A 24,518-nucleotide genomic window follows, 5' to 3' on the forward strand; every position below is an offset into this window, starting at 1 on the left:
TCTTTCCGTCTGTCCGTCAGACGTCTTCTCCCTTCCCATAACTACCGCTCTTCATCTTCCATGTCCGGGGTCCGCCAAATTAGCTGTTAATCTTCCGCTCTTACATAAATACACACACATACACGCGCTGTGCAATCCTGTGCCAGCGATCCTATCATCAAATTATAATCATTATCATGTACCAGGTCGATCCACACGATCCCTCGACGGTCCACGCCACGACCTCGACCTCGCGACCCCCGACCTCGCGCAGTTATGCAACCCCTCCTCCCTCTGCCATTCCACCGCACTAGGTACGACACAATCTGACGGGCGGAGAAAAATGTGCAGCAAAATTACTTGCCCCAATGAAACATTTCCAGCGGTAGACGGAACCGGGTATCGGGATAAGATCTGGAGAAAACGAACTAAAAAAGAAGGTTTTTTTTGGTCCGCGCAGCCCTGTAATCATCGCTCGAAGGGAAGGTGCATCGCGAGCAGGGAACCCTACCCTGCAGGAACAATCTCTCCCTGCGCTCTCTGCCTCACTTCCTAAAGTCCTTCCCGTTGTAGCGGAGGGCTACATAATTAACGTCGAATTCTTTGCACGAAGTCACCCCGCGGTGGTAACAGGGCAAAAGTGGATCGAAAAATCGAACGGCCAAAAAATGGCTGGATGAAGCTGAAGGGAAGTGGTGGACGGACTGGAGCGGTCGGACGGTCGGTCGTTAAAACAAACATCCAATCCATCCATGCCGTCCCACCAACGGATGGTAGCATCTTTTCGGCCATCGCAACAGGGAACTCGGTCCCGAGACCTAAGCAAACATTGGCTGTGTGGGAGCTGGGATCATCCGGAACGCGCAAGCCGGGACCGCTCGCAAACTCGGGCAGGTGAAAATGATTTATTGTGGATTCGGCCATAATTCCTCTACATTTCGTTCGGTAGGGCATCTTCGCTTGCAGCAGTGTTGCTTCGATAAATTAAAGGTTATGCAAGCCACGATCCTCCGCCCGTTTGCCAGCGTCATCACCGTCATCTTCACGATGCATGGCTAGGGCGGCCTGTGGCTAAGCGGCCTATGCTATGCCGAAAATGGTGCAGACAACAGCAGCAAGCGAACACAGCATAACACAACTCAATTCTCGCTAATATTGCAGACCAGACAAGCGAGCTCGCGCGCGCGCGCTCGGTCTGGAAGCTCGCTCTAACGAGCCCTCGAGCGTGGTGTGGACGAGTGGCCGATCTTATCAGCAACATCGGGACACACGGACAGCAGAACGAAACATGAATGTAATATTCAATTAAGACTACTTTTTCGCTGTCCCGCTGTCCTGCCGAGGGAAAACAAACATCACGCGCGGACAGTCCGACCAGTGGCAGAGGAGGTAGCAATTTATTGGCTAATTTCTGAGCCCGGTTCTTTGAGAAGTGCTCTGCGCTTTGTGCAGGAGGAGATGGTTCTCATCCGTACCGGGATGATTCGTTTAATGGAGGCGAGGCTAATGCATGTGGCAGGTGTGTGGTGCTGATCGGTCGTGGTCGGCTGACTGTAATGACCGATGATCTCACGGTACAGCATTCTGGGAGTGGTCGGCTAGTTAACTAGGCCGAAAAGTGCAACAACCGATCACAACGAGGTGGAACGAATGGCGATACTAGCGGGGCGGTGGGACCTAATCGGTGGACAAAGACGCGCTAAACGGGGTCGCAAACACACACACACACACACAGCCGCTGTTGTTGTCACACGACAAATGATCATCCGGCTGTCCGGGCGCAGCTCGTGCAATATCCGGAGGGCGTTGACGTTGAAGCTTTATTAACCTGTGCAAGCGCGAGACCTTTGGTGAAGGTGAACAGCGTGGTTTTGGTCACACAAATTGAAGGTGTTGAGCAGAACGGAGTACATGGACGGTTCCCTTTTTAAGCCGTGCTTTACCATTTTTGTATACAGGCTTAAGATAGTTAGTACATCGCAAATTGTTTTGCGATGATGAATTGCGTTTATTACAAGCTTTAGAGTGAGGATTATTCATACTGGTTGTCATCTTCTCTTGAGCTTAATGAATTATTAAGGGATTACGTAGTAGTTGATGGACTACAAGACTTATTCCCTAGCAGGTTTTCCAAATAATAAGTGCGAGCTACAGCTGCACTTCGAATCACGACCTCCAGAGTCCTTAGTTCTCTGAAATAAGACACGAATAACTATTAATGGTTAACTGACTGTGACGTAGAATTCGAGGAAAAATAGCTCCAGAAGTTCCATGAACAAATTAGTTGCCAAACATAGAAGCATGTGGAAAGTGTGCAAAATTCTGGGGGACAACTAATATCCTTGAAAGTAGAACAGCTTAAGATCAGATCGTTTAAGGTACGATAACTGAATCCTTGAAAGATTGAAGTGACCTTGCTGTGGTTCGATCAGAAGAATTTTCTGAAGACTCTCATGGCAAGTCATGGCAATTTAGGTTAATAGCATCAAACACGCCATTTATAATGAAATAAGAAATCCTAGAAGTCTATCGAGCTCTACCGCAGGACAAGGACGGATCATTAAGCAGATTATTAAAGCCTCGCCGTTCAAGTGGTTCTAACAGTTCATGTCGTCAAATACCTATCTTCCTTTAAAGTTGTTATGGGGTCCTGGCAACCTCGATCGTTGAGAGGGCTCCGAATTCCCTAAGGGACTCGTATAATACATCCGCTTTATCACAGACACTGGTATAGTCAACAGACTCGACATATTAGAGGCATACAATTTAGAGAGCTCCAACTGCTTAGAGCTTGCAATGGGTTTGACGCACCACTGCTGACGGGTGATCAGCAAATTACCATAAAGATCGTTGCAAGCTGCCTTAAGCGAATTATAAACATTATTTTAATTAATTTTTAAAATTGCGACGGCTTGAAGCCGTATTGTCCAAAGAAGCATGCTCTTTAATTTCCTTCCAATTTAAACCATTCAACAATCTTTATTTTTTCTAGGAAAATTCACAAAATCTCCTCCCGAACAGCTGAAACAAACATTTACCCTGAGACATGCCTTCTCCTTCGAGCATTTATTATTCCCTGTGGACAATTATTCCACCCATACAGCTCAAACAAAGAAGCCCTAATAGAGAAACCCGCCTCACAAAGTCCCTCCCTTAATCTTCCGAAAGTCAATTAATAAACCAAAAAAGCCTGTCGTAGCACTCCAGTGTAGCCCACACCGGTTTCACCTGGCGTGGAGTCGAGTGCCAAAAGTCCGTTTTCCTCGTGAGCCGGTTCGCAAGAAACTGGCTCCCTGCTAGCCACACCGACGATCGTTTATTTTTCATCATCTGCCGGTTGAAAACGCTGGCTTGCTGGCTGAAAAGGTAAAATCACCGCGGTCGAGATTGTATTTGCGGTCTGCTGCTACTGTGGTGGCGTCGCGACCAACTAGAACAACACAATGCATTTTGACACCTTGTTGATGGGTTTTTGGCGAAAGGAAGGACAGAAGAAAAAAAACAAGCTTAAACCGGGAGTGAGCCTCAGCTTTTCGATAGAATTTTCCCTTTTTCTTTCCACAGTTGCCTGTTGCTTTCTAATCCTTGATTTCTTTTACATACTGTAGCGCTTTCGTAGCCTTTTTGTTGCTTCCCCGTGCAGTGCACAATGAGTGAGATTGTCAAAACGAAACAAAACCCAAAAAAAAAGATCAATTTCATGTTTTCCCTCGCCAAGTCTGCATGCCGTTTTTGGGTGGGTGAAAAATGAATATCCCATTTCGGAACACAACCGGGCTCAACAAGCTTTCCATTCAGCGCTGCATTCCCTGCAAGCGCCCTTTATCCTGCCGACATGTTCAGAAAAGTAGGAAAAAATAGTTATCCTTACCTAGCGCTGTCACTGGCTGAGCCTGGTGTGAGGCTCTATCCCGCCAGCACAAACCGCAAAATCCGATAGACAGGGTTTTGCGCCCCGTATGCAGCCGACAAGTCAAATATGCAACATGTAATAACAATGCGCTGCGGCCTAAGCCCTCGTTCCTAAGGGGGGTGGAAAAAATGGAGAGAGAATCTTAATCCCATCAAGGCGCATACGGAGGATATGCAACCGACCGCCTTGTTACCGACATTTGATTGGATCGGGCGTTGAATAATGGAAGATTCGGTTTCAATATGATGTGCAAAATTGATATGAGTCCCAGGGCGGAACAATGCCATCCGGCAGCACCAGCCTTCGATATGTATACAGGAAGACGTGCAGGCGGCCGATAGTTTGTCCCGGCAGCTCGTTCCGGATTGATCTGAAGCTGATAGGTGGCGCGTATCAGATCGGCTGGAGCGGACACATTCCTTCCATTCTTTCGCTCGTTGTGACGTTTGGGATGTAATGAAGTTTTCTCATACGGTTTTGGGCCAAGAATAGTATCAATGCACACATGGCCGTGTATGAGATGTCTCAAATCTAATGCAAGAAGTATGGCTTTACGGACAGCACTTATTGCCGTGTGTGACAATCTGCAGTGAAATGGTTGAGGTTCGATCGTTCTAGGCGCTTTTCTCAGAATGAAAGAATGATAGCAGTGGGCCGTTGCTTTAAAGCTTGAAGACTTTTAAACAGTAATTTTGACATTCATCACATTTACATTGGTAGATAAATATTATGTTTAAACAAATGTTTTATAGATGAATTCGCTCAACAGTACATTTAATTTGTACAAAAACAATTTAGCTACATAAATGGACGAGACCTCTCGAGGTTGTAGTGCCAAGAAAGAATAATTAAACCTCGGCCCTGTCGTATAAAGACCGACGCCGTTATCGCCTCGGCCACCGGACCGCCTCAAAAAAATATAGGAAGTCAAAAATAGAAAAGCAAAAGACAAAATAAAATCAGAAGTGATAATAACATGTTCGAAAACCCTATTTATTACACGAATCACAGCATGATCGATCTGACATCTACCATATGCGTGCTATTTTTTCTGCTTTTCCAAGCAAGCCACATCACAACAGCATCATTTTGTCATCAATACGGCAAAAGCTCCATTTTTTATCCTTCTTATTCCCTATTTGTATTCCCTGTGATGCATCCGTTTACGCAATCTTTAATGAAATGCAGGGCTCTCTGGATCGTCCCCGAAACAGAGGGGACCCAGCCCAAAGGGCTTCTCCATCGAAACGCCATCACCGAGAGCAATGACGCCTACACACACACACTCGCTTCCCCCTTTTCCAAGGTAATCCCATTAATCCGGAAAATTGAACTACGTGCTCCGACGGAACCAACCGAAATTACCTCCCATTTTCCCCACACACACATACGCAAGCAAAAAAAGACAAAAACCCTTTTTGCCGATTCCCCCAGCCGAAAAGTAGATGATAACGGTAGCAAATAATAATTGTATATGTGTCGAGCAGCAAAATCTCTGTCCCAAAATAGGGACGCACAAGCAGAAGACGGCTGCACCGAGAACCATTACGCTTTCACTTTCGTACGGCGCCGGTACGAATGGGCGGACCGTCCTGAAACCAAACAAAATTGCGACCAGCGATGGTTGTGATTTCAGACTGAAGGTAAGCCGACACATCCACCAAACCTCCCTCCCCATTTTGGCAAATCCTTTCGATAAAGTTTCCCAATTTACCTTCCCCCAATTCCCGAAGCAGGGGGGGTTGGTGGGGACGGTACTGGGATTTTTGGTTGAGTTTAATCGAAGAACGACAGTGTCGACTTCCGGTGGTCGATCGCTGGCGAGCTGCTGCTTCGAACAGCGGGGCGCATGCTTTCTCTGGCGCCACCGTATGCCAGCCGTCGTGTGCCGGAAAATCGTCACATTCGTATGTACATTGCGTGTGTATCAAAAGGCATGATAATAATGATTGCTATCACCGGAGCCAGGCCGTATGCGAAGCCGCTCCGCTGTTGCTGGATACGGATCTTGCCATCGATAATCATCGGCGGCACATCGTCATACGACCGTACCGTATTCCCCGAACGAAACAATTCCGATTCCCCGACGGACGGATCGATGACACGCTACAGACACATGCAGGTCCTCCCGGCATCCCTTCCGCTTTTCCCAGCAACCAACCACGGACGACGACTAAGTGGGAAGCTTTAGTTTTCTCGTTCGGTTTCGAATTTTCATCTAAAACGTGACTAAATTATATTTTGTGTGTCTGCAGCAAATTATTCCTCGGAGTTCCCGGAGTTCACCCCCCCTCCCCGTGTTGCGGTGCGAAAACGAACAGCAAACCCATGTAAGTAGGGAGAGAAAACATGTAACAGTAAACGATTGACGGCAATCGACGGCTAAACGGGGGGCGGAGGGAGGATGGGAAATTTTTGTGATGAAAATTTGAATAGTTTAACAGGCGCATGGTGTGACGGGCGTGCGAAGGAATTAGTAAGACAGTTGTTGTTTTCGAAAATATTCGATTATCCGATTATTTGTGATTTTTATCCATGTCGCAGAGCAATCAGATGGAATGCAATTGGATTTTTTCCGAAAATCTTGTTGGAATGTGAAATTCTAGCTAGGATGCGCCTTGGGAGCGCCATCTGTGGGATTTTGTCGGTACTTCACATAGGAATGAAGGATGAAAATGGAGTGTTCCGTTCTCAATGTGTTCCTTGCATCGAACAACATTTTAAAATTTATCTTTTTAGTTTTACTCTAAATTTTTCAATAAGTCCTTTAATATAATGGAAATAATTGCGAATGAGAAATTTTTTAATTGCAATGATTTAATTAGATCGAATTTTGAATAATTTTTGAAATATCATAAAGATACTCTTTACTGTCTCTACTGTCCCTCGAAAAGCTAGCAGAGTAAACATAAGGCTGTAATTTCTTAATTATCGATCCAAATCAGCCCCTAAATGTTCATCGGGGGTCACGTTGAGCCTAATAAAACTTCGTTAATAATTGTAACCTTTTCCTTGCAGCATTGAGAACCGTCGCCGGCTATCTAATTGAGATAATAAAAGAAGCATTTTAATTGATGCGTATTTATCTATCATTCTTATCTAGCTCCACAAATTAGCTCTTTATAAATCGTTTTATTTCACTCGTCATCACCGACTTTTAGCGGGAGAAAGCATTGACAGCGTCAGTCAAATGTGTTCAGCGGGAAAACTCGTTTGATGAGAATGGATCGACATTTTTAACAACAAATACTTGGTTTACTAATATTTCTAAATTTCTAATCATATATTTTGTCATAAAGATATAAATGAATAGTTACTTTATGGAAGACACAATAACAAAAACTCAAGAGTCTTTTAAGTTGATAAATTTTGCGATCAGTCAAAAGTTCAACTTAAGTTCAAAAAGTTAATATTCCAGTTTTATATTTAAAAAATATTTAAACCTTAAAAATAACTCACCTTCATATAACTCACCATTTAGCTCCAACACAAAGCACTCGATTAACTTGTTGCAGTCTTTATCTGCTGAATGATTGATTAAGCAATGCCATGAGTTCTTCTTCACAGTAAGGGAGGGGGGGAGGCTAGGGCAAGCAAAACAACAGAGAATATACATGTCCTACAAGTAATAACGCAGCACATGACACATGCTGCATACGGCTTTTGTTTCTGGCATCCATTATGCATGGTAAAGATCGAATCAAAGCCATTTTTATCACGCTGAGTCATTGCATGCACCTTCTAGTGGATGCATGTACCTTCGCGTTGGAGCATCGTCTATGTACCCAAGGTCACGGTTACGGCAACTTCATAATGGATTCCTGATCAAAGCACACCTCAGTGCTACAGCAACAACAACAACAAAAAACCACGGAGCTCCAGCTATGTGTCGCTGCACTGTTCCAATCTGCTCGGTCTCAGCATTGAATAGTTCTTCGCCTGTGAGACGAAGATTGAGTCGAATGCAGTGCCATAAGTGATACATCACACCGCGTGTCACGTAAGGACGGGAAAACCTATAAGACAATGGGATTTTGCCTCTCCATTAGAGGGTTGTGGTGCACGACGACATTACGAATCAGTTTGGCCCCCAGCGTGTAGTGGCTGGGATCATCATCATTCTTTTCATTCGAGGATTCTAGGAGCGTAGCGGAATGGGCAAGAACAGCTTGTATCACATGTTCTATCGCGCCCTCGACTCACCTGCACGATTTCGTGTCTTGTTTCGCTTGGTGACCCCGGATCCCCGGCTAGATCACAAGACCCGGACGAAACGAAACGAACGGACGGACATGGCCAATGAAGATAGCGACACACCGAGAGGGAAACAGAGAGAGAGAGAGAGAGAGAGCGAATTGTAGAGAGATAAAAGTAACACCGGGTAGCTGTCACTGCGATGCGTTCCCTGTTTTCCCCCTGTCTCCGGGCTCCGTGTCAACAGTGTTTTCACCCGGGAGGGAAAGACACTCCGAGCTCTAGAGATAAAAAGTACACGATAATGTCAATCAGGTAGTTAGTTAATGCAGCATTAGCAAGTCATTCGATCAATTCTGAGCGATTCCTAGCACTTCCCGGCTTGCAAGGGCTTTGGGAGCCTCAGGTGTCTAAGATGATGCCTGAAAACGCACACACACACACACACACACACACACACACACACACACACACACACACCGAAAAACTGCCGTTAGAGAACATCTCCTCCCCTTTTCTGTGGATGATGACAATGATGAGTGGCATAATGTGGAATTCCAGTGGATGTCACTCTGATCGTCGAATACAAATGTCCAACGCCCATTTATTCTAGCGGCTTGGCTAGCAAAACCTTCCACAAATCTCCGTGGAAGTAGAACCACTCACTGTGTTGGGCCCACAAAGGAAGTAACTGAAAATGCTGGTGAATTCGAGCTTACTTCCACGAACGAAACCAGTACCGAAGAGCTACTCGAAACCCGTGCAGGGTGCGTTGAGGAAGCAGCAGCTAAAGAAACCAAGCTCATAACATAAACCGCAAAGTATGCACTTCCGGCAAACCGCTCATAAAATCAACACAAACGGTAAGTATGGCAGCATGTTCGGTTTTTGCCACAACCACCCTCCCATTCCTACGGGAATACCTTCGGCACACACCGGCACACTAATTAAAACTAAGCAAGGATTACAAACTTTGAACTCACAATTCTACTGCTCCTCGGATGCTCTACGCTCTATGTGCGAGGGCACACGTTTCTCCCTGAGGAAAATACCTTTCAGGCAATCCAGCTGGAGGGAAGAACGAGGTAGTTGCAAGAAAAACCTCAGAAACTAGTAGCAAGTAGTAGGAGTCTTTTTGTGCACGGAAGAAAAATAAGGCATGAACTACTTCAAAGACTCGGTGGCGGTGAGCAGTAGCTTGTACCGGGAACATCCAGACCCAGGCACATTCATCTCGTCTACACAATGGGCGGTGGGTTTCTCTTGGTAAAGAATTAATAGCTGCTTACGTGACTGTGTTTTCTAAATAATTTTTTTCCTCTTTCCTTCTTAAAGTCCTGTTGAAATTGGAAAAAATGGATTCTTTGTACCACGGGAGCAGCGTCATCCACCTAATTGCTCACAGATTTATTTACTGCAATGGTCTCCCGGTGTCTCGATTCTCCAATGTCTTGTCATCTTCATCAGAAGTCAATCTTGTAATGTACGCTCTGGTTGCTAAATCCGTGCCATCCCAGCGTCTCAATCAATAGCATCCCTTCGCTGCTTTTATTCTGCAAACGATCCATCGATCCATCCGCCAAATCGTACGTCCAGTCATCATCGGGTGGTTCCCCTTTATTAGGGACCACATTTGTTTGGATTTTTGTGTGGCGATTTTGTCGAAGAAATTCCCTCGCCTTTACGGAGAGAAACGCAAAAGCGCCCCTTAGGAAAACACAGTGAAGCCTCGGCAGCTTCTTTTTGGTGAGGAAATTGATTAGGGCAAATTAAACGGATCCTCCCCCCCATGGCAAAAAGACCCCCCCCCCCCCCCAGGACCAATCAGCGGCGTGACAAACATTGGTTTGAAGCATTCTGTACCAGCGAGGGACAGCCAGCCGTCGTCATCGTTCGCCGTTGCTGTGTGGTAAATTAATTTGATTACTTCCGTAGCTATTCCGAACGGCTAGAATGCATGCTGGACGCTAGACGCGATATGGCAGCCAGGCAGCATCATCTCGAGGAAATAAAGAACTTATCCTAGCAACCACATTCGTAGGGAAAAAGTTGTTTCGTAAGTCGTTCGGACGTTACTTGTTTTTCTTTTCTTCCTGCTTCTGCGTGTCCCAACGTCCCGTGTTGCCCGTTCGGTTGCCATGCTTAAGTAAATACAATCGAATTATATTATCGTAATATAATTACGCCATAAAAGCGAACCGGTAAACCATAATGAATCCGTACGACAGAGGACTGCTCGAAACAGGAACAGTGGAGAGAAAGAAAACACATTGAAAGCACTCCCCCTCCCCCCCATGAAATGCATAAAAACATAACCCAAAAAAGAGGCAAAAGAGAATTGATTCCTTGAGCGCTCAGCAGGACACGAACTGGTGGACCTTTTTGATTGCTGTTTATCCTATTTTTAATCACTCTTGATGCATCTTCCCTTTCGAGGCTCTCATGCAGTACAGGGTGAGGTGAGGTATAGTTGGGATTATTTACAGGGAAATCTCCGCTCCTTCAAATGGTCAATCAATGACACCCGGAAGAACTGACAGGAAGGGGATAGGGAACTAAATGAAATATGGATATTTCAGCTCAGGGCAGGTTGTTTCTCATGATCTTTATCTTCTCCTCGAAATGATAGCTGTAAAGTGTGGTTTGTTTTTAAATGTCTGTTACAGGGGTGTTTTTGTTTGTGATAGAGAAGACAGAATCCAAATGACAGATCGAGAAGATCCATCGTACAAGAGAGTTTAAAGTGAGAGAGTTACATCACTGAAATAGGATCGTTACTGCCTTTGGAGTCTCGTGGATTTTAGATGGAAGATTTGACATTGAAGATCGCAATTGAAGAACGTTTTATACATAGGAACAGTATTAGGTACATATCAGGATTTGAAAATTTAAAACTAGAATTCTAAGGGCGCCCACTAACTCATGTAGCTCAGATAGCTCTGGAATAGATCTAGCGTCTAAGCTAATAACACTGATTTAACTAGGCAATTCCCTTGACATGAGTCGAGATCCTTACTGCAGTGCAATCTAGGAGGAACGTTCAGATAACAGCCAATTTTTTACAACTTGCTTTCCAATAAGGAAAAGGCGTCCTGAAATATGGAAAAATTCCTTGACGCGAAAATCGACCAGCGGTTCAATCTTTCCAACTCTAGTAATTCCGCTAGGAGAAGAGACCCAGCCTCGATAATTTAACCTGATCCGGTGATCTTCACTTCAAATGCTCCAGTGGTATAATTAGAACTGACCTTAAAAATTGAAGTCAATCACATGGAAGGCCTTTTATCTAATGATTTAGTAATGATTATTCATTTTTCTCTAACATATTCTTATGTTAATTACAATGCAGTTTAGGAACCTACAAACAATTTTCTAATTTTCATCCCGAAAGCTCATTGTTCGTCCACCCATTTCTCCCAACATGGAATGATACATGACCCAGACACACAAATGCTCCCCGATGGCCTTCTCCACACATGAAGCATGAAGGACATTCATATCCATTTCCAGCTTTCCCAGTGCAGCGGAACGTCGGGTTCGGTGGGTTCTCATCCTCCGGGGAAAAACGCACAACCCAACAAAGGACTCCTGCCTGCTCCATGTATGTGTGCGTGTGTGGGTTAGAGAAGTTATTTTTTATCGCACAGAAGCTACCCATTAAAATGACATCACCAGCGTTGCGTCGGCGGATGCTGCCGAAGAGGCCGTGCCAGCCTCAGCTGCGGGCTTGCTAGTGATAGTTAAAAACTACTTCCAGCATAGTTCCACGGTGGCAGTTAATAGAATTGTCGCATAAAAATGATTCACGTCGCCCTGGGAAGGGTAGAGTAGGGAGGGAACGGGGTGGGTGTGTAGAAAATTAAATTTGGCCCGAGATTTCAGGCTGATTCCATATTTTATCTTTTATGGCCCTATTATATGCATAATATACAATATTTTGGCAGCAAGAGCCTTCCGTTCGCAACAAAACTATAAAACGCGCTTCTGAAGCGCCCGGACACAGACTGTCTGTTGGGGTGATTGCCCGGGTTGGCAGGCCGAGAAATTTATGCCCTAGTCTCCAGAGCCTGAGCCGGTTGCGGCAAAATGTGTCTAAACTAGCTCCAACTAAGCCTTCTCTAGCCGAGCTACACAATCTGACGCACCGGAAGAAGTGGCGCGGGAATTAAGGCAACACGCTCCGTTTAACATAAGCTCTTCCGCGTCTTGAAGTGCGTCCTTATCGCCACCGACGTCACCTCGCCACTGCGGAAGAAAGGATTAAAGGGAGTTGGAAGTTTCTTCGGAGGCACAAATAAAAAATTCTCCTACTGCAAAACCCCTTTCGCGAAGAAACACGTCTGCTACCTGATCCTTGATAAAGTCGCACTGCCACTGTCACCAGGAATCGGTCCACCTTCTCGCGCGCTACAGCACCAGGAAGCGAAAAGGGTTTTTAATGTTGTCGCAATTTTATCGGGGTGTACTTATGTGTGATTATGTGCCTTAAATTGACTGGTGCTGGCTCTACTGCTGCACCGTTAGCTTGACACGATATACGAGGCATACGAAGGCGGGTGCGTCGATTCTGGTGACTTTCCCTTTAACACTTTCACTCTCTCTTCATGCAGTAGGGACGGTGGAAATGTGCGATTTCCGAAAAAGTCGGAAGTTAATTTTCAGGAAGCAAATTCCGTTTTATGAAGCGTAATTTGATGGAAAGTAAAATTGAATTTTACCACAGCCGGCTGGAAGTGTATTTTGTGGGTGCGTGTGCGTGCGGAGATATGGTATAAGCTTTGTTAAGTGAACCGTGTTTTAGTAAGGTATAATTGCCGTTAGGTCTACTAAGTAAGATGCTTTGATATGGATTGTTTCTAAAAGGTATGCTGAAGCGTGTATGAAATTAAAGCTTCGTTTACTTCAATCAAAACAATATACAACAATCAAACATCTTATAAAATCGTTTATATAGAGAGAGAATAGAGAGATAATTGAGCGAGAGTTGACCAAAAAATTAGATTAAAATGAGAGGAAATCGACTAACAAATGAGAAATAATCGAAAAAGAAATTAAAGAGGCTCGAAAGAGAAAAGTGAGAGAAAAATAAGGGAGAAGCGGAAGAGAACCGAGTGAGAAATCAGAGATAAATGAGCGATAATGAAGAAAAAAAAGAGAGATCATGGCAGAGAGAAGAGAAAAATGAGAGAGAAATGGGAATAAAAAAGAGAATGAGAGAGAGTGACAATTGGTAGAGAAAAGAGAGAAAAATTGAGAGAGAAGATAGAGAAATGAGAGGAAATGAGAGAGAAATGAGAGGGAAATGAGAGATAAATGAGAGAAATGAGCGATAATCAAGAAAGAAATGAGAGATGGTGGCAGAGAAATGAGAGAGAAATGGGGATAGAAAAGAGAAATATAGAGAGATAATTCTGAGAGAAAAGAGAGAAAAAAGTGAAAGAAAAGAGAAAGAAATGAGAGAGAAATTAGAGAAAAATGAGAGAGAATTAAGATTGAATCGAGTGAAAAATCGAGAAAAGAGAGGAAAATGAGCTTGAATCGAGAGAAAAACAAAGACAATTCGCTCTCAATTCTTTTTCAATCAACTCTCCTTTTTCTCTCATATTTCTGTCTTTTATCTCTCAATTCTTTCTCGATTCTCGCACGGTTCTCACTTATTTCTACGCATTCGCATTCTCTCGAATCTCTATCATTTCACCCCTCGATTCTTTCTCATTTTTCTCACGGCTCTTTCTCTCGTTTCTCTCCCATTTCTAACTCGATTCTTTTTCAATCTGCATACCTTCCTCGGTTATTTCTCTTTCATCTCGGTCACAGTTATTGCTCGATTTATCGCTTATTTCTTTCTCGATATTCTCTCATTCTCTTTTATTTCTCTTCCTTTTTCTCTTATTTCTCTCTTGATTCTTTTCATAATTTCTCTCATTGCTCTCTTATTGTTTTCTTGATTCTCTCTCATTTTTCTCTCGCTTATCTCTCATTTCTTCTCTCGTTCGGTCTCGTTTTTCTTTCATTGTAGTGAACACAGTCAAGCGCTTTACGATGACTGTTTGACAGTTTAAACCCTACAAGCAAAGGTTCATGCTTGCAAATAAAGGATCTCAAAAGCAATGATCGCCGGTAATAAAACCTCTTTGTTAAACTGTCATTTCAAAATGAGCGACAACCATCGCTTCCGAAACGATCGAACCCAACCATAGCACTGAATGTCTTTATAGCTCACATCCACACCCAGCAGCATGACACTGTAGGCGAAGTAAAAAGGAAACATCAAATGTAAATTCTTTTCTTTATACACGTTTTAACGCACCGATTACGCCTCACATCACAATACGTATACAATATGTATCCTTATGGTTCCTTAAATTCCGAAAAAAAGGAACATCCACACAAAGAAACATCAACACACGTTTAGTGGCTTTTCACCAGACGCCTGCAGAGAAACGTTCCTTCCGGAACTGGAGGGAAAAAAATGCAACATATAAAATTACTTTTCTCGCTGCCTGCCTGCACGGTACGGAAGTGATGTGGAATGTAGGTTCCCCGAAGCTCTTTAACCACCACCACTGTGCACTGAGTGTGTGCGTTTGCTGGCGAATGTGAGATCATAAAGTTCACCAAAAAGTGGCCTGACTTTGGTTTGCTTCAGTGACGAATCCCTGAAGGAAGATGAGGAAAAAAAAACACCCATGCAGGAGTCACCACACGAACCATCGGGATAAGTGGGGTTTCAATAAATATTTGATAGCAAATGCCAACCGGAGTTGAGCCCCCCCTCGAAAAACACGCATTCAACTACCAAGCGTCCAGCAGGGCAGAAACCGGGACCTAGTTCAGGATACCCTTCTTTTAATAAGAAACCATAAAGAGTGTTTTGAAGCAGTGACTGAAGAGGAAAACAGAAGGAAAACAACGAGGAAAACAACAGAACCCTATAACAGTAATGTTCTTAAAACACTCACCCACTTGCTGTTTGCTATTTATTTAAAGAAAAAGGACCCGCTCGACGTTCGCCGTCCCTTCGAAACTTCATCGTCCGTCCATCCTGGAAGTTACATGTATTTGTCCCGGTTTTTGCGCTACGTTTTATGTACCGCCGTCGTTGTCGTCGGTAGGGGTCAAACAGAGGAGGGAAGCAGGACCATGCGAAGGGAATCACTTTTGGGGCATGTTAACATATCCCGACTTCACTCGAGGGGCTTTTGCGTCATGTTGTTTCGACCTCAACGCAACCCAACCCAACTCCACTATTTCATTTCCCGGCCAATCAAACTGATGGACAGAAAACAAACGGCAGAATGTCAAAAAATGGCAACATATCAACGAGTTTGGCTGCTTTTGTTTTATTAAAAAATCCCGGCTACACTGTTACAAGGCGGTGTGTTTGGAGGTTGTTCGACTTTTGGGTTTATTAAATATTTACCCACCTACAAACCACCGATAGCAATATGCATGTAGAATGTCTGTGTGCATGTTAGTGGGGTGGGGTGGTTTCTTTGGAAAGGAGCATAGGGATCGTTGTTCAAGTTTTTCTTCTCAAAATTTTTTATTCCCTCCTTGCCTTAGGGATGTCCTCGTAAATCTACTGTTATTGGAATTTTCCTGAGCAAAAACAAAACACAATGATCCGCGACCTGATACATATTACGTTTCATTCTAGTTCCCAGGGGAGATTTTGGAATATTTCATAAATATTGTTTAGCAAAAAAAAAATCGGATTGATTGCTGCATTTGCTCACTTTAAGCAGGTAACTGTATCGATTTCAATATTGATTACCATCCTTAGAATATCTGCTTGTTTGTGCCTCTTGCTAGCTAATTTCTAGGAAAAATTGATCAACTTTATTCGAAAAGCCAACATAATCTGAGGCTTGTTTCGTTTATCGTTCATTTCCATTATCTATGTCCCGGTTTGGGGGGAGGTATAACATGCGTTTTCCAGAATCAATGTGCTAATTTTGTAAACTCGTGACTTGAATTTTCCCCCGGCGTTGCGGTTCATTACCTTCATCAAATACACACGAACACACCCGGGGAAACACAAGAAGTAGGCTAATCTGCTGCTTGGGTAATTCGATCCTTCCCAATATTCCTTGCTGCTCCCGTGCTTCATCGCTGCCGGCTGGTACTGAGCGTGTATCGATAGCGGTTAAGCACAACACAGACACACACACACACACCTCCCTCCAGGAAGGCTCTAAATGAAGATAAATTTAATTTGATTTTATTTTATAGCAGCTCAACACTCCAACCCCACACGGATGCGACTTTTGCGCAAATAAGTACCCATAAGCCTTCAGCCGCCGCACGTTCGTCCCTTCTTCATCTTGTTCAGTCGTTCCGTCCCCAAATCACCAATCATGCGAAAACGGAAAGGAAACGGTAGTCGTACGCAACCGTGGGGAAAGGAAAAGCCCGGAACGCTCCTTCCAGATTTTCACAAAAACCAAAATCACCCGCCAGACTAGCAAAATGAAAACATCAAGCTGAGTGATGCAGTGCACAGTGGGCATTGAGAGGGATAAAAAAAATATAAAAAATAAATATGTCATGTTACGCTCGAACAACGAAAAGCAAGGATTGTACATTTTTTATATAATTTTAATTTCAATTTAAATTTTACATAATTACTTTTATCTCTTCTCTTCTCTTCTCTTCTCTTCTCTTCTCTTCTCTTCTCTTCTCTTCTCTTCTCTTCTCTTCTCTTCTCTTCTCTTCTCTTCTCTTCTCTTCTATTCTCTTCTCTTCTCTTCTCTTCTCTTCTCTTCTCTTCTCTTCTCTTCTCTTCTCTTCTCTTCTCTTCTCTTCTCTTCTCTTCTCTTCTCTTCTCTTCTCTTCAGTTTTTTTCTTTTTTCTCTAAATCATTTTGAAAATATACAGGTTTTACTTCGCCACATTTGAAGACCAAGTCATACCCACTACCTCGAAGCCCAATTTTGATCCCCACATCTGTCCTTAAAAATCCCACTGTGCATTCTAAAGAAAAAGTGAGCAAAAACTGAATTTTGAAAAATACTTCCCCAAAAAAAAGGACAACAACAACAACGCACTGCCAAGATGATTCTGGGCAGCAAGAAAAAAACAGCCCTCGGGGCTACAATTTTGTCGGAAGGAAAACAATATCGTTGCGTCGTCGTTCATTGTTTCCTCCCAACCTTCACCCACCTTCGCCCTTTTCCCCTAGAGTGATGATGATGATGACGATGGTGGTCGAAATGTACCGGATGCGTTCTTCTCTTAGTGGTCCTTCCGCTCTCTGCTACTTGCCTTCGAAGAAAAAGAAACCGTTTCTCTGTTTTGATATACTCTCGGCCACCACCACAGGCTGTTGGGCAGTTGGGTTCTTCTTCACTCTATTTCTATGAAATCGTTTTCCACACTTCGTTTCAGCGAACTCGAGTCATACACCGTAAAGTACCTTCAGCAAAACATTTTTTAGCCCAAAAGAAAAAACTCCTGATTTTTTTTTTTTTTTCGGTGAGCTTTCTTGCTACGCCGCGGCACGATTAAGCGACACGAAACCGGCGAAATCGTTCGTTCACGATTCGTTCCTTCCGGCGGGACCGGACGAACGAAATGGAGGCGCTCCATCGCATCGGCGGAAGACAACAGAACACTGATAAATGGGGGTTTTCTTTTGCTGCAATCTACCAACCACCTTAAGACATCTCTCTCGGTGTGTGTGTGTAAGTGTTTCTTCACCGAGTGGCCCCAAAAGAAGGAGGTAAATCAAAAACCTCTTACGCGCGGCAGCAGTTATTTACGCTACGCTCGTCGCTGCTTTATTGTTTTACCGAGCCGATTTTTCCAACCCCTTTCGGGGTTGGTAGCAAAGGGGATCGAAATTATTGTGTCATGCGTGCTTGCCCAGATTTTTCGCAATCCAGAACTTCCCCAAAAACACGCAGCCGGAAACACGTGGCACGGTTGAATCATTGTGATTTTCCGTGTCCTGTCAGAGTGTTTCTTTGCCGGCCCAGGGAATAGTTCCGAGTTGTGATGCAGTTGCGTTGAACGCAGGGCAACCCCACACATGCAACTTCGGGGCGGCGAAATTGATGGCTACTGACATATCAATTAAAGATGTTGTTTGATTGTGTTTGCTCAACACGCTTTGTTTCGTGCCCTAGGTTTTTTTGTTTGTTTCACAGTTTTCCAGTACGCCCATGTTGTCCACCCACCGAATGAATAGAAACGTGCGCGTGGCTTTCCATTTTCCACAGGATCCCATACACACACACACACACACACACTGCCGTAATTTAGACGATGTCAAACCGTCAGACAATGCTCGGTACAACATCAACCACCTGGGACAGGGACTTGGAACAGGACCCGAAGGGAGGACCAAAAAACATGATGTTTTTAACAAATAAGCGGTCGGTAAAAACAAACAGTCACTTAGCGGGTGCTTTTGGGGGTTGGAACGGAACCCCCACCCGGACTAGGTGAATGTTAAATTGTTTCCTATTATTTCGCTTTTCAATTAAAATTCTGATCGTGAAACTGTCAGAAACAATAAAACCGAATCTGGCGAGCAAGAAGTTTTGGGTTTTTGTTTCGGAAAGTTATGCGGAAAGTTAAATGTCTTGTGTAAACAAATCATTAATTATTTATTTTTGAGGCAGAACGGACAAAAATGTCAAGAGTGTTTTAGCAATTGAAAGTGTTTGCTGCAGGCATATTCTGATTACAATTTTGATTGATTTATAGTGGGAACAGGAGCGCGTGACGGGTCTTAATAAGTATTGGAAATACAAACAACCGTCATATGGCTCATGGTCATGTTTTCATTAGAAATTTAATTATTTTATCATGATCATAAGCCCTTAGGTGGAGAGGACTATGGGAGAGATGATATCATTGGAAAGAATTCAACAATATTTTTGTATTACTCACCCACCCGAGAGTGCTTTGAAACTTGTATCTATGAGCTTACGATACAATATGTTTATAACAATCCGAAGACAGAATGTCGAGTTCCACTCACCATTTTCAGTATAAAGTAAGCGAAAAGGGCACTTTTCAATCAGTGAGCTATCAGAGGCTATTAGTCGACGGTCTTGAGGCGCAGAGACGCACATCGAGCTCGTTGGATGGGTAAGGCGAAGTCTAATTTGTTGGTGATCGGATAAGGCCTTGGTTAGACAAATACCCTGGACCCTGGATCCTGGACCCTTGATCGCCTGGAAAACGATCGGTTATCTAGCCAACCTGGCGACCTTATAGACGTGTTCTATCCTGAGTAGGCCATGAAAATGCTGAACAAGAACAATAATCTTATATGTCAACAGATACAAACCATTTATCTTGCTGAAAAGGGCACTGGATGGAGCTCCAATAGTAATAATAGTATATCTTTGTAAGTTAATGCAGATCAAACTGACTTCATTTTATTCCATTCGTCATATGATAGCCATGGAAATAAGTGTTGAATTCAAGGTGAAATTTTACATAAATATTGAGATTCTCAGACAGGATCTCTCCAGAAAACGGGACTGATTACCAATTCTTCGATAAGAAAGATGCCTGCCGAGAAGGGCTAGGATGCAAAAAAGGATGTCCTTGAGGGAATCCGAAATTGAACAGAACTAGACGAGTGAAGCTCTACTCGCTGCTACTGTCGGTTGTAATCGATTTGAGACTTTATCTTATCTAATGTTTATTCAAAAGCTTATCAAAACACTTCCATCCGGTGTAGTAACTCGGACCAGGCTTTATCCTCTGATTCAGAATATCAACCACTACTTGAGCATCCAGATATTGTACAGAAATATCTCCAGAAATCCAAGTAATATCCTTTTGAAGCTTGAGGCTTCGCGACGATCGCTCTTAACATTTTCCCAATCCCCATTACGATAACACTAGAGCAAGAGCTCTATACAGTCACCTAACCGGTGCGATTAAACAAATTTCTTTTCGACGACTCCTCTTAGGCTTACCAGTAATTAGAAAGCTTATGCAGTATAGAAGAACGAAAAGCAAGTGCATAGAAGCTGCAAAGGTAATATGCTAAGAAGCTTGACATTCTCTACCAGAAAAAAATTGCATTTAAATTTCTGAAAAAAACTTATCCACCTACCTAATCCACTCATTTCCACAATACGAAACAAAAAAACGAAACGTATCGCACAAAAATTTGCATATCGAAACCTTCCGCTCATAAAACGAATGTGAAAACGCCACGCCGAAGAATGTATTCCGCATGCAGGCAAATGCTATCCACGATCGGAAAATCTACCATTCACCCCTTCCCAACCGGACCGGATGACCAGTAACAATGGAAATGCGGTCCTGCTGCTGCTGTTTAAACAATGTCACCCAACCCCTCTCGCCGCGTTAGATGGCAATGCAATGCAGTTTTCCGGTGTGACGTTTAATTCGCTGAAAGTAACATTCCATCACGAATCGAACCGTTGTAGTAGCAAAGCAAAAGGGAACCTTTCTGCATTGCGGGCCGGGTAGGATATATTTTCCCAAACGGACAAAGCTACAAAGCAGCGCAAAGGACGACAAAAAATGTGCGCCACAGTCTTATCGCACAGGGACCCGATTCAATAATTATACCTAGCGCTGGCTGTGGAATGGAATCGTCCCTTATTGCAGAGAGGGGCATTCATTTGAATTTTCAACTGTTTGAACACCAACGGAAAGGAAAGGACAGAGAGGGAGAGAGAGAGGTGGAAAAGGAGGAGGAAAAGGGGCTGGGGTGTAATTCAAGACAGGAAACTTCTTTCTTGCTACTGATAACGCCACTAAAAATACAGTTCCGGTGTCGTTGGAATCCGTTGTTTATGCTAATGGCAGTCGAACCACTTCCAGGCCGATGCAGTCAAGCCCGGGCGAATGCAGTAATACAGCAACAGAAAAGGCAAGAAGCAAAATAGTTTGATAACAGTAATAGTTTTGCAAAATGAAGAAAGAAAAGGCGACATCCAGCCAACACATTGCTCAACAAAATACTGCCTGGAAAATGTCCTTCACGCGATCGTCACTTGTTGGCTCTTGTTGGCCGGGTTGGGAAATTTGCATTAACGAGCATCCCATTGATTGGAGTGCACTTCATGGCTGCTTCAGCTCGTGGAGCTACGAGTGGATTTGTACTGAAGCACATTCTCCTGCTCCCGCATTGCCCCAATCGAGATCGAGAAACCGGGCAAGCTGGCTGAAGTTTTCCACCACCCAAAACAACCACAATTCGATCGTAGAGCACGTATTGCGGTGTTTAAAGTTAAATGTTGGCTTCGAATCATTTCCCTCCGTTGCGGGGTTGCGGTAAGATTGTCCTCTTGGGTGAGGTGACCCAGGCAGAAGGAAGTAAACTGCATTTCCACAACAGTATTTCGGGAAAGGCGTTTTCCCACCGACCGATGCTATCAGTCAGTCCGGGGCCGACTGATGAAACGCTTCTTCATTCCACTGTAAACAAATGGAAATGAATGAAAAGTTCTTATCAACCACGGGATCAGCACCAAGCCAAGGCAACCAAACTCCCGCCCCGATCACGTGAGTGTGGATAATAAATATGGAACCTTTTAGCAACGAGCCTTTCCTTTCCCGGCAGCTCGCGGCTCGGATGGAAAAGCACGGTCAAAGGAAATGAAAATTGAATCATGCTGTGTGCTTCACTTACAAACTCCAACTCATAAATTGAAACCGTTTCACAAACAAAACGCAAACCTGGGTTTTCCTTTTTTTTGCTCTCTCTCTCTCTTTCTCTCTGGAAGTAAAATAAAAATAGAAACCACACACACAGTCACACACACACGCGACGGCAGGTTTGTTTGCGTGCCCGATGGAGGTGCCTGGTGGCTTTCGCGCACTTGATTGTCTCTTTGTGTGTGGTGCCGCGGCGGTTAATTAAATTATTTCACCATCGTCACCTATTTTAGATGGTTTTTTGGGTGCTTTGGTGTGCTATAATTTGTGTGTCTTTGTAGGTGATTTTTAATAGCCGTCAAGGGTCACGATATAGGGAACGCAGGCAGCCCGTTTTATGGGTCCACTCCTATTAGGATGGATTGCTATCAAAGTGTTATGAAGCGCGCTGATTAATATTTACTGCGAATATTTAAAAAAAGCTCATTGTTTGTTAAGTGAAAGAGGATTTAAACTATTAAAAAATAATATTATTGAGTTCGATACTTATTGAGTTCGATAGTTTTATTTCGATAATTGTGCCTCGAATATCTACAGTGAGTACCATATTTATAACAAGTATGTTGTAAAAAAAAAAAATTTAAAATAATTTTATAATACTGCTATGAGTTGGAGTTTCGACATATGGGTATTTTTATTGGCGGTCGTAATGATTATTCTTAAGGTGAAAGGTGCCCGCAAATAAGATAAAAAACCTTCTAAGAAAGATGCGCTCCCCCCACTCATGGAAACTAATTTTTGCAGCTGAGTCACCCAAAAGGGTATATTTTTCAGACTTTTTACTTTAAGTATTTATTTATTTATTATTTATTTATTATTTTTAATTATTATAAATTGTTATTGAGCAATACGGCCAGGCTGTTCTTTACGAATAAAAAAAAATAAAAATAAACAAATTAAAATTACAACAAATTTTCACATTTTTGCTTAACGTTTACCTGAATTGAAGGTAACTCAGTTGCAAAAATGAGTGTCCGTGAGTGGGGGGGCATCTTTTCAGACTTTAGCCTGATTTCTTCAGGGCTCGCCATTACTCTCAAAGCTCTTCTGGTCGCATAATTACGCCACACACTGTACTCCACGTGCACGATTAATGTGTAATCAAGTGTTTAACCAAGCGAGTTGACGCATTCCCGTAACCGCTGGCGTTTTGCAACTTCCCAAGCAAAAATAAACGCTCGCTGTTTTCCACTCGCAAATATTAACTGTTCCACTGCTGTTCGCCGAAAATCGAAACCCATACCGACCAGATAATGATATCATTTTAATCACACTCGTAAACAATCGAAGATTTTCTTTTTTTTTTCGTGTCCCCCACCACCATCACCACCTATCTGGCACACCTGGCTGGCCTGATGGGCCCGTTGGCCATACCGGGCTCGTGTATGGATCGCTTTTAATTACCGATATTCAATCAATAAACAATTCCACTCACACAAACAACCGCCACAATGTCAACAGCTGGGTGGAAATTTGGCGCTTGGAAAAACCTCGCTCCCGAGCGCGTGTCGATGGAAGGATTTGTTTATCCTGCGTATGCAATTATGATAATTTGTAAATAATTGATTCAAGCACACAGGCACGTAGCACGCGTAGCGTTTGGCGGGATGATGCGGTTCGGCCGAAATAAAATAACTTACCACCGGGACCACCGGGAAGGGCTGGTAGTGGATGCGAGTTGAGAGTTGTGTCGGTTTTCGAAAATTTATCAAACAAACAAGGCTGCCTGTGCTGCACTGTTTGCTTATTTACGCTTCTACCCTGTGTTTTGTGCGAAACAGTGGAAATGTAATGTAAATGAGCAAACCTGAAGGCCCGAGCGCCCGGTCGAAATTTGGTTCGAATTCTCGTTCCCGGGAATGATAACACGATTTGATCGGAATAAAAATCTCGCCCCGATCGAGCAGAAAGTCAATTGTACCGGCAAATTGCAACAATTTCCCACACTCGGTTAAATTTATTTGTCTACATTCAGATGTGATTTTCCCGCGTGGCGTTTCTGTCCCTTTCCCCAAGCGTTCCTCCTCATGGTCAGACATCGACGTGATGGGGACTTGCAGATGGGCAGAGTGTGTTAACGCATGACACACGCTTGACAGTAAAAATTTCGATCTATATTCATGAATGACCGGAAAGCAAACACTCACCATCCCCACCAGACACGACTGCAACAACAGAAGAGGCTACCAGAAAAAAGGCTCTATTAATAAATCAAGAACTCCAAAAACTCCACAACACGCAACGACTGATGTCAGACATGGATCGTTATGGGTAGGGTCAGTTCCGTACGCTCGATAACACTTCCGCCAGTTTCCTTCGCCCATCACCTCTCTTCTTGGTAAAATCCCGGCTGAGACTCCAGCATTACTATTGAGCCTCATCAACCTCACCGACCAAGCGCTCTAGACGAACCCTCCTTCGAGTGGATAGAGGTGGATACCGGGTTGTGTGGGCAGCAATGGATGTTGTTGTTGTTCTACTGCCGAAAGTAAATAATTCATTGCTCGCTGTGTAGAACAGACGATATCCCCGAGCCGCATTGCCAAACTCCCAAATCACTTTTTCATCGACCGGACCGGTGATCACTCGACAAAACCGGCGCTAGAGTTAAAGAGAGCTCCAAAATTCCACAAAAAGAAAGGAAAACAAAATAGAAAACCCCCCGGCGGGAAAATCCCGGACCGTACACTCAGTCAATGGAGAAGCAAGTTGCAAGGGGTTGGGGAAAGAAAATTATAATTTCATTCACCTGTTGACCCTCTGGTTGGGTGAG

Source organism: Anopheles stephensi, chromosome 2, assembly GCF_013141755.1.
Source record: "Anopheles stephensi strain Indian chromosome 2, UCI_ANSTEP_V1.0, whole genome shotgun sequence".
In the NCBI taxonomy this organism is placed as follows: Eukaryota; Metazoa; Arthropoda; class Insecta; order Diptera; family Culicidae; genus Anopheles; species Anopheles stephensi.